We start from the raw sequence: 10313 nt of genomic DNA on the forward strand, positions 1-10313 counted from the left end.
GAAAGACCTAACTATTCAGGGCCTGCCTGGTCATCCTGGTGTAGATATCTGTGTTCTGCCAAACGTGTCCAAAGATATCCGTGAAAGAAACTCAGCAGAAGGTTTAAATATTTTTCCTATGCTTAATGGCTAGCTAATTTTAAACATTTCATGCTTCATCTACTGAGATGGCCACCATTTACTCATTCTAACTTTAATTTTACATTTCACTGCAGAATGACAGTAACTTTCACCTCCTTTTTTCATTCTGTCCACGCCTACTAACACTGCTCTCATCTAACCACTATATACAATAATATATAGTTTAAAAGAAGACAGGTTCACGAAATCTGTTCTGTGTTTGTGTAGGGCATATCATGATGGGAACATTAAATATAGCAACACAGATAATTCCGTTTGTTTGATAGATGATATATTAAAGATGGCATTTTGCTTGTAAGAGAACAAATGGCCAAGAAAAAAACAAAAAAACAGAACCATTGTGATCAGCTGCTGGAGAGGTGGCTGACCAGAAAGGCCCTGGCGAAGAAGACATTGCCGGCTTAGGAGGCTAAGTGGTATCACATTGTCTTTTGGTCCCTAGAATCAGTAACTTCATCTGCTTGAGCTGTTTGGAGTTCTCCTTGATAGACCCTGATTTGAAATAGTTCTTCCTATTAAATGGTATGGTATGGAGAAATCTCATTCCTACATTTAAAAATGATAAATGTAAGAAATTTCTTTCAAAACAAAGACATGAGAATTAGTAACCAGTCAGGCAAAGTGAATGCCCCTCCAGCTTACCTATTTAATATATTTGATAGAAAACGTTCCAGTTTTCTACCAAACCAAACACAATGAAGTCTCCTAAATGAATATTACTGTGTTAAAAGAAACATTTTCCTCTTACTTTAGTAAGACATGAGAGTATGGCTACGTAGTCCAGTGTGCCCTGCAATAGTGGCATCACATTCATGGCTCCCTTCCGCCCTGTGTCCTTTGCTCCCCATAACGCTGGACTGGAAATCGGGCTCAGCTAATAAAAGGATGAATGTAAGGACAAACAAAAGAATCCATAATGCAACTGTAACATAATTGGGAAAAAAAGCATTATTAGCAGTGTATTGCTTATTATGTTCCAATGTAAAATGTAATTGGGCAGCAAGAAAAGTAATTGCTAATTACAAAGGACAGTCGTTTACCTGTAATTCCAGACTCTGGACTGTAATTGCACATCATTTTCCCATCAAAGTTATTAGAAATATATTAAGTTAAAAGCCGCCCCTGCTCTCTCGCCCCGCCTTCCCGAAAGGCACGGCTCCAGTGTCGCCCGCTGATCAAAAGGGCTGCGCGGGGAACAGCGAGTGTCATTTCCCCCAACAGGCAATTACTGGCAAGTGATTATAATAAGTGGATTGCTTTGCCTTTTTCGAGTGGATTGCATCAAACTTTATTACTGTCGTATGACAGAGGGTTTGCCTAATAAGTCTTGACTCCCCGCAAATAAGAAAGGGCTCTCCTGATGAATAATATTTTCATTGCATTTAATTTGGTTTATCTTTCGTATGCCAGCCTGACTTTTTTGAAAGGAAAGGCTCTCATGATGGGATTTGTGCCAGCTGCTTCTAACGGATTGCAAAGAAAACCTCTTGATGGACGCATGCGATTCTTTCAGATGTGTGACTCGCTTGTCGCCTGATTAAACTGTCCTTTACGCAGACCCCCAATGGGCATACGAGTAGGCTACACCCATGATGGACACGAACCAATACCGTATCATTACCGTTTCTTTGTGAACACGATTCTTTCTTGTGTGCTCCGTAATTTGGAAGAGGGCGGCGGCTGATCTCACAGGATTCCATTCCCTGGGCTTCCACAGCCTGCCAGTATTTTTTTTTTCGCTGAGCGTTGAAATTTTTTCAGTGCACCGAAGCAAATTGCTTAAATATGACGGAACTCTCGCTAACTCTGAACATATTGCACTCTACCCAAAAGCTGCAAAAAAAAAAAAAAAAAAAAAAAATACACTGATAAGTAAGTGTGGCGTTTACTTTTACATCCAATCTCACTTATGAATTTATGGCACTCGCTGTTGTTAGTCTTGTACGGCTACAAACCAATGCAACAAGCTGAGATTTTCGTAAGCAAAGGCTTCATGCTGGGCACTTCCCTTTCGTACCTACTTGCGGGGGCAGACCTCAACATAAAAGGTGAAATTACGGCAACTGGTAGCGGGCCAGTACGTTCATAATGGCTTCTTCCTGCAGTAAAGGACCCCCGGTATGGTTGTCACACTTTTTTTTTTTTTACTTTTGTGTGTCTGTCTCAGCATCAGCATATCATAAAGGAGTCATCTAGACATTGAGAGAGTGTGTGTGGGTGTGTGGGTGTGTGTGTAAGTAAGTGATTGAGTATAAAGATATACTGTATGTGCGTGTATATGTATATATATTGGGGCTGATCTACCATCAGGGTGTTCTGGGTGCGTGCCCAGGGGCCCTTGACAGGAAGGGGCCTTTTCATTTTTCACTCACCCCAGCCATTAGCTTGACGATACGATCATAGCGAGTGTTCACTTCATATACCCCATGCGGAGTACAAAATCAACAATGGGGACATCCATGCAGCAAACAGCTAATGGGGTTCAGCTCACTGTATTGAACTGTAAGATCTTTCAGAGAATGCTATTCATATTTTAATTTTCGGAATCATTCTTAACTGTTGCAGGTAACAGTGGTGTTTGGTGTATGTGTACTGTTTAAGGAAAAAGCCAACTGAGGGCCTGTAAAGTGTCAGTTTCTCATACTACAGATTCCAAAAGTCCATCCATCCATCCATCCATTTTCCAACCCGCTGAATCCGAACACAGGGTCACGGGGGTCTGCTGAAGCCAATCCCAGCCAACACAGAGCACAAGGCAGGGAACCAATCCTGGGCAGGGTGCCAACCCACCTCAGGATTCCAAAAGTCTTTCCCTGTTATGCAGTTTCCCATCTGGATTTCCCCTTCTTTTCCTATAAAGATTAAATCCAGTTTGCCCTTTTCTCTGAAGATAGCAATAGTCATTTTTGTGTCAGTGTCTTGACAATCTGTTGCATGCAATAATAATAATAATAAAAAAAGTTTCTTGAGAAAGCTGCCCCATTTTGACCATTTTTGAACCCAGAATTGAACCTTTGGAAAGACAATTAACTTGCTATATCAAACACAATAAAAGGTTTCAGTGGTTATAGCACAATTGCAAAAGTTTCTCTAATAACAAATTAGCATTTAAATAGGATTAATTAATGATGAGCTAAGGGAGTTTACCATTAAGACACTGAAGTAAAACAGCTGCTGAAAATGGGGCTTTGCATTCATATGTGAATAATGCATTAAAAATCAGTAATTTCAAGCAGTAATAACCATTAGCAACATTGATAATATCTTCACTGTATTTTTTAATCAATTTAATGATACTGTAGCAGTAGAGGTGTGTGTCCACCTCTTGAACCCTCAGGTACCACTCCAAACACCAGGTGAAAGTACAAGACTCTTTTATTTTGTAAACCTCCACTCCACACTACTCATATACTCAATAAACTACTCACAAAACCAATCCTCCTTCTCCCAGACACTTAGCCACCCTACCTCCCAGCTCAGCTCAGTGTACTGGGCTTTCCCAGAGTCCTTTATACACCCTGACCCGGAGGCGTTCCTGCCCAACAGTCCACAGTTCCTTATTCCTTCCGGGTCAGGGTAAACAGTCCTTATCTTCAGAAACCTGGAAGCACATCAACTCTCCTGCTCACGTGACCAGGATGTACTTCCAGGTTATAGGGCACATATGAATCCACGGGTTTCCCGACAGCGACTCCCAGTGGTCCCCAAGGTATCCAGCAGGGCTGTGTATAAAAACTACATAGTCCATGAGGCCCTGCTGGAACTCGGGGCACGTCCGTGCTGTTGGGAGAGCGCCTCCTGGCGGCCTGGGGGTGAGGGCCGGAATAGGAAGCCGGCAATCCACCACAATACCTTGATAAAAAAGAGTTTCAATTTCTACCAAAAATATAAACATTTCTGGAGGGTTCCAAACTTTTGAACGTTAAACTTGGAATAATTGCATCACTTCAAATTTTCCAAAGTATGCCAACATGCTAACATTCTCAAGTAGCAAAACAATGATTGTTTCTTGTAACACAAAATACTCAGAGGAATAGTAAAGTCCAACACATTTGTTAAAAATAAAATTTAAATAGTATGCAAAAACAAAATGATTTTCAACACATGCAGTAAATGATATAGCAATACAACACTGTTTGATTTTTGTGACATCAGAGTTATGCCCTCCTAAAAGCACAACGGAGCTGAATTTACAAGCAATATCTTGAAAATATTAAGATGTTCAGTCACTGTCAGAGACAGAGTAGTCACAATTTTGAGAAATTAATTCTGGAAATTTATTCCAAACTCTTTTGCTTTTTCTGTAGTGTTTGTTTGCTGAAAGCTTAACAGAAAACTTTGGAACACAGTCTAATGTTCTTCCTGGACTTTGTGACATTATCCTATCAAGAAGCACATAACAAAATGACACATTTGCAATAACAGGCACAGTTGGGTGAAGTCATCTGTGGAGTCTTTTAGGGATTAGTCCTTGGACCATTACATGTTCTAATTTACATTAATGATTAGATTCCAGGTCACTTAGCAAACTTGTGAAATTCATGGGTGACAGTAAAATTGGGAGGATAACCAATGCTAAGGAGGCAGGAAAAAATCAAAAAGGACAATATTCAGTACAAAGTGAACAACTGGAAAATGCAGTTTACTGGTGAAACATCAAAAGGGCTGCACACAAAATATTCATTATTGTAAATAGAAGATGGAAGACAGTGTCTTGCAGAAAACAGGCTCTCATGGTTAGGGGTTGAATCCATCCATCCATTTTCCAACCCGCTGAATCCGAACACAGGGTCACGGGGGTCTGCTGGAGCCAATCCCAGCCAACACAGGGCACAAGGCAGGGAACCAATCCCGGGCAGGGTGCCAACCCACCGCAGGACACACACAAACACACCAGGGACAATTTAGAATCACCAATCCATCTAACCTGCATGTCTTTGGACTGTGGGAGGAAACCGGAGCGCCCGGAGGAAATCCACGTAGACACAGGGAGAACATGCAAACTCCACGCAGGGTGGACCCGGGAAGCGAACCCAGGTTTCCTAACTGCGAGACAGCAGCGCTACCACTGCGCCACCCATGGCTTGAATCTTATTTCTTTTTTTTTTTTTCCTTTGTACTTCTATTTTTTTTTTGTTTAGTCTGTATTTGAAGTCAACATTTGTATGTTATGTTATTGTTATTTGTTTGAATGAGTAGCATGCCATTGTAATGTTCTGCTTTTTGAAAATAAAGTAGAATTGAATAAAAAATCAGTCTATAAAAATGAGGGGTTTACGTATATGACACTACAATAGGCCTATGAGCCTATATACGTATACATAAACATATATATATGCATGCGCTTCAGAGGGTCACCCTCTGAGTTCCTCTTAAGTATTTGGTACCACCCCAGACAGAGAGGGAGCACTGCTGCTAACTGTCTTGTGTTCAACTTCCTCCACAGTGCAGAGAAACTATCCTCAAAGAGGGCAACTGACTCTGCCCCTTCCTGGTCCCTGGGCCATAAAAGCAAAACCACCCAGAAGCAGGCATCACTGCTTACCCAAGCGACGATAACAAAGGAGCTCCTCGATCACCTAATGGCAGACGAAGCAGTCATAGATATTCTAGCTGCATTATTCTGGTGGCAACAGTTTTATTTCCTTTTCACACCTTCAAACATTTGTTTTTGTTTGAACGATTAAGTAAACAGGGAAAACCCCAAAATTTATATTTGTTTGAGCCTATCATTCCCTCAGATGACCACAACATATACATATACATATACTGTACATATGCAGTCATATGAAAAAGTTTGGGAACCCCTCTTAATTCTTTGGATTTTTGTTCATCATTGGCCGTGCTTTCAAAGTAGCAACTTCCTTTTAATATATGACATGCCTTAAGGAAACAGTAGTATTTCAGCAGTGACATTAAGTTTATTGGATTAACAGAAAATATGCAATATGCATCATAACAAAATTAGACAGGTGCATACATTTGGGCACCCCAACAGAGATATTACATCAATACTTAGTTGAGCCTCCTTTTGCAAATATAACAGCCTCTAGACGCCTCCTATAGCCTTTGATGAGTGTCTGGATTCTGGATGGAGGTATTTTTGACCATTCTTCCATACAAAATCTCTCTAGTTCAGTTAAATTTGATGGCTACCAAGCATGGACAGCCTGCTTCAAATCATCCCATAGATTTTCAATGATATTCAAGTCAGGAGACTGTGACAGTCATTTCAGAACATTGTACTTCTCCCTCTGCATGAATGCCTTTGTAGATTTCGAACTGTGTTTTTAGGTCATTGTCTTGTTGAAATATCCAACCCCTGTGTAACTTCAACTTTGTGACTGATTCTTGAACATTATCCTGAAGAATTTGTTGATATTGGGTTGAATTTATCCAACCATCGACTTTAATAAGGACCCCAGTCCCTGAACTAGCCACACAGCCCCACAGCATGATGGAACCTCCACCAAATTTGACAGTAGGCAGCAGGTGTTTTTCTTAGAATGTGGTGTTCTTCTTCCACCATGCAAAGCACTTTTTGTTATGACCAAATAACTCAATTTTTGTCTCATCAGTCCAAAGCACTTTGTTCCAAAATGAATCTGGCTCATCTAAATGAGCATTTGCATACAACAAGCAACTCTGTTTGTGGCGTGAGTGCAGAAAGGGCTTCTTTCTCATCACCCTGCCATACAGATGTTCTTTGTGCAAATTGCGTTGAATTGTAGAACGATGTACACATACACCATCTGCAGCAAGGTGCTCTTGCAGGTCTTTGGAGGTGATCTGTGGATTGTCTGTAACCATTCTCACAATCCTGCGCATATGTCGCTCCTGTATTGTTCTTGGCCTGTCAGACCTGGGTTTAATAGCAACTGTGGTTGTGGCCTTCCATTTCCTGATTACATTCCTTACAGTTGAAACTGACAGTTTAAACCTCTGAGATAGCTTTTTGTAGCCTTCCCCTAAACCATGATACTGAACAATCTTTGTTTTCAGATCTTTTGAGAGTTGCTTTGAGGATCCCATGCTGTCACTCTTCAGAGGAGAGTCAAAGGGAAGCACAACTTGCAATTGACCACCTTAAATACCTTTTCTCATGATTGGACACACCTGTCTATGAAGTTCAAGGTTTAACAAGCTAATCCAACCAATCTGGTGTTGCAAGTAATCAGTATTGAGCAGTTACATGCATTCAAATCAGCAAAATTACAAGGGTACCCAAATTTTTGCAGAGCCAGTTTTTCACATTTGATTTAATTTCCTACAATTAAATACTGCTTCACTAAAAGTCTTTGTTCGGAAACCACCCCAGTACTCAGATGTTCCTAGGAAATGAAAGACATACCACTGTTATCTTTTTTGTTGAAAGTAAATTATTATGCAGGCTGATAGAGGTTCCCAAACTTTTTCATATGACTGTACATATACATGATTTGGATGGTAGTGGGCACACTTGAGCCATCCCTAATTTAAAAAGAGAAATAAGAAAACCAAAAAAAAAGAAAAGAAAAAGACGTTCTAAACAAAACTGTAAAAGGAAAATAAGGAATGGCATATCTTAATTGAAAGATAAAAAACATATCTTTGGCTGTTCACTGGACCTGCAGTAAGCATATCGAGTTGGAAGCTATGCTGTGAGGATTGCCTATGCAGCTAACCACCACAGATAAAACTAGTTATGCTCCTTTAATGCCTTCCATTTCTTTTTCACCCTCACACTTTTACCCTTCTTCCTCATCTCAGTTGAACTCTTCTGTTTCCAGAATTCAAATTCAAAGATTGCTTGAATGGAGTAGTCTTTTAAATCCCAACAGGGATTACTGCTGGGGACATCCCAGGAGTTACTTCCAAGTTCAAGAGATTATCTTTGGAATTCCTAGTTTTGTGCTCTTAGACCCTGTCTCTAGTGGCGATAGATAGATAGATAGATAGATAGATAGATAGATAGATAGATAGATAGATAGATAGATAGATAGATAGATAGATAGATAGATAGATAGATAGATAGATAGATAGATAGATAGATAGATAGATACTTTATTAATCCCAAGGGGAAATTCACTAATTCACTGGTTGGCATTATGCATAGTGATCTTAGGTTTGTGTACAGGTGCCCAACCATGAAAAATCGTTATCCTGATGAGGCAGTTTAGAACAGTATGAATTTAATGTATTGACTTGTGGCAAAGATAGCACCCCATGACAGTGATATGTTTACAATCACTGCAGTACTACCCACTCTAGTGCCAACGTTTGTTAATGGCAATTACAAAGATATGTGCTTAACTTTATGCACCTGTTAAGAATGAGTGCGCTGGGAAAACCTGAACTCTGTAATCTGGTGTGTCCGCATACTTTTTGCCATATAGCTGTAATACTAGGGTAGTACCAATAGTAGTACCAATGTTGTTTCTTGTCCTAGAGTGTGTATATAAACATAGGGAACTTCAGTCTCTGTATTACATCTTGCCTGAAGAAGGGGCCTGAGTTGCCTCAAAAGCTTGCATATTGTAATCTTTTTAGTTAGCCAATAAAAGGTGTCATTTTGCTTGGCTTTTCTGTACTGCCATATAGCTTAGATTTATCAATCAAATTTAAATTAAAAGGAGTAACAAATAAATGCCATGACCCGGATTCGCTGCGGCCACAACGCAGAGTACTGACCACTATACGATCACGGCACACTACCAGACACCCTCTGCTTTAGTCCAGCTTTAAATGATTAATTATTAAGAATATAACCCAGTCCAGTAAAAAATGTTATTTCTTCGTCACATTTTAAATTCGACAATAAATTAGACCAAATAAAATCTAAACAACCCAGCGGGTGATGTCAAAAAGGTCGATCGTGCTCATGCCATTACACATGTAGACGAAACGAGACTTGATTTTTAACTTGTATAAATTATTCTTTGAATGACGTTTCAAGACACAGAAAAGTGTTACGCGGTAAACACAATGAATTGAAAGAAGCTGTAAGACAACGTCGATTACCATTATGTGAGGAAAACAAAAAGTGAGGAGTGAAACAGATGAATAATGGTGCGCTGTAATCAGGCATGCTTTCATTGTACATACAGTACAATGCCATTTAATAAAATCCACATACAGTACTCCTGAGCAGGATCATGGGTTATATGTAATAATAATAAAATATTGTTCACTGATCAATCTAGAAGGGGTTTACAACAGTCCCATATGGTCTAGCGGTTAGGATTCCTGGTTTTCACCCAGGCGGCCCGGGTTCGACTCCCGGTATGGGAACAACTGTTTTAGATACCAACTGATTGTAAGCAGTAATTAACCATTCGTACCGAAATAGCCTAAAGAAGCGTTTCGTGGTACTAACTAAGTTAGTTGACTGACAAGACACTTATTGAACCCTGACATCAGCTCGGGGGCTATCTTAGAGATACAAAACGAACAGCAATTAGAGTTGGATCATTGCTCAATAATCACATAATTTTGTAGCATTTCCTGAGTACAAGTACTACTTCTTACTATATCCAAATATAAAAGGTATTCACTGTGATATTAATTATATTTAACATTACCTGTAATACAGTCATATGAAAAAAGTTTGGGAACCCTCTTAATTCTTGGGATTTTTGTTCATCATTGGCTGAGCTTTCAAAGTAGCAACTTCCTTTTAATATATGACATGCCTTATGGAAACAGTAGTATTTCAGCAGTGACATTAAGTTTATTGGATTAACAAACAATATGCAATATGCATCATAACAAAATTAGACAGGTGCATAAATTTGGGCACCCCAACAGAGATATTACATCAATACTTAGTTGAGCCTCCTTTTGCAAATATAACAGCCTCTAGACGCCTCCTATAGCCTTTGATGAGTGTCTGGATTCTGGATGGAGGTATTTTTGACCATTCATCCATACAAAATCTCTCCAGTTCAGTTAAATTTGATGGCTGCCGAGCATGAACAGCCTGCTTCAAATCATCCCATAGATTCTTGATGATATTCAAGTCATGGGAATGTAACGGCCATTCCAGAACATTGTACTTCTCCCTCTGCATGAATGCCTTCGTAGATTTCGAACTGTGTTTTGGGTCATTGTCTTGTTGGAATATCCCCTGTGCAACTTCAACTTTGTGACTGATGCTTGAACATTATCCTCAAGAATTTGTTGATATTGGGTTG

At 39.7% G+C, this 10313-nt stretch overlaps 1 non-coding gene across 1 annotated transcript; it reads left to right on the forward strand.

Moving 5' to 3' along the window:
* Positions 1–9339: 9339 nt before the first annotated feature.
* trnae-uuc (transfer RNA glutamic acid (anticodon UUC)) lies at positions 9340–9411 on the forward strand. Its single transcript has one exon. It is a non-coding gene; the product is annotated as a tRNA-Glu (tRNA).
* Positions 9412–10313: the final 902 nt, after the last annotated feature.

The sequence above is a fragment of the Erpetoichthys calabaricus genome, chromosome 11, assembly GCF_900747795.2.
Source record: "Erpetoichthys calabaricus chromosome 11, fErpCal1.3, whole genome shotgun sequence".
Taxonomy (NCBI): Eukaryota; Metazoa; Chordata; class Cladistia; order Polypteriformes; family Polypteridae; genus Erpetoichthys; species Erpetoichthys calabaricus.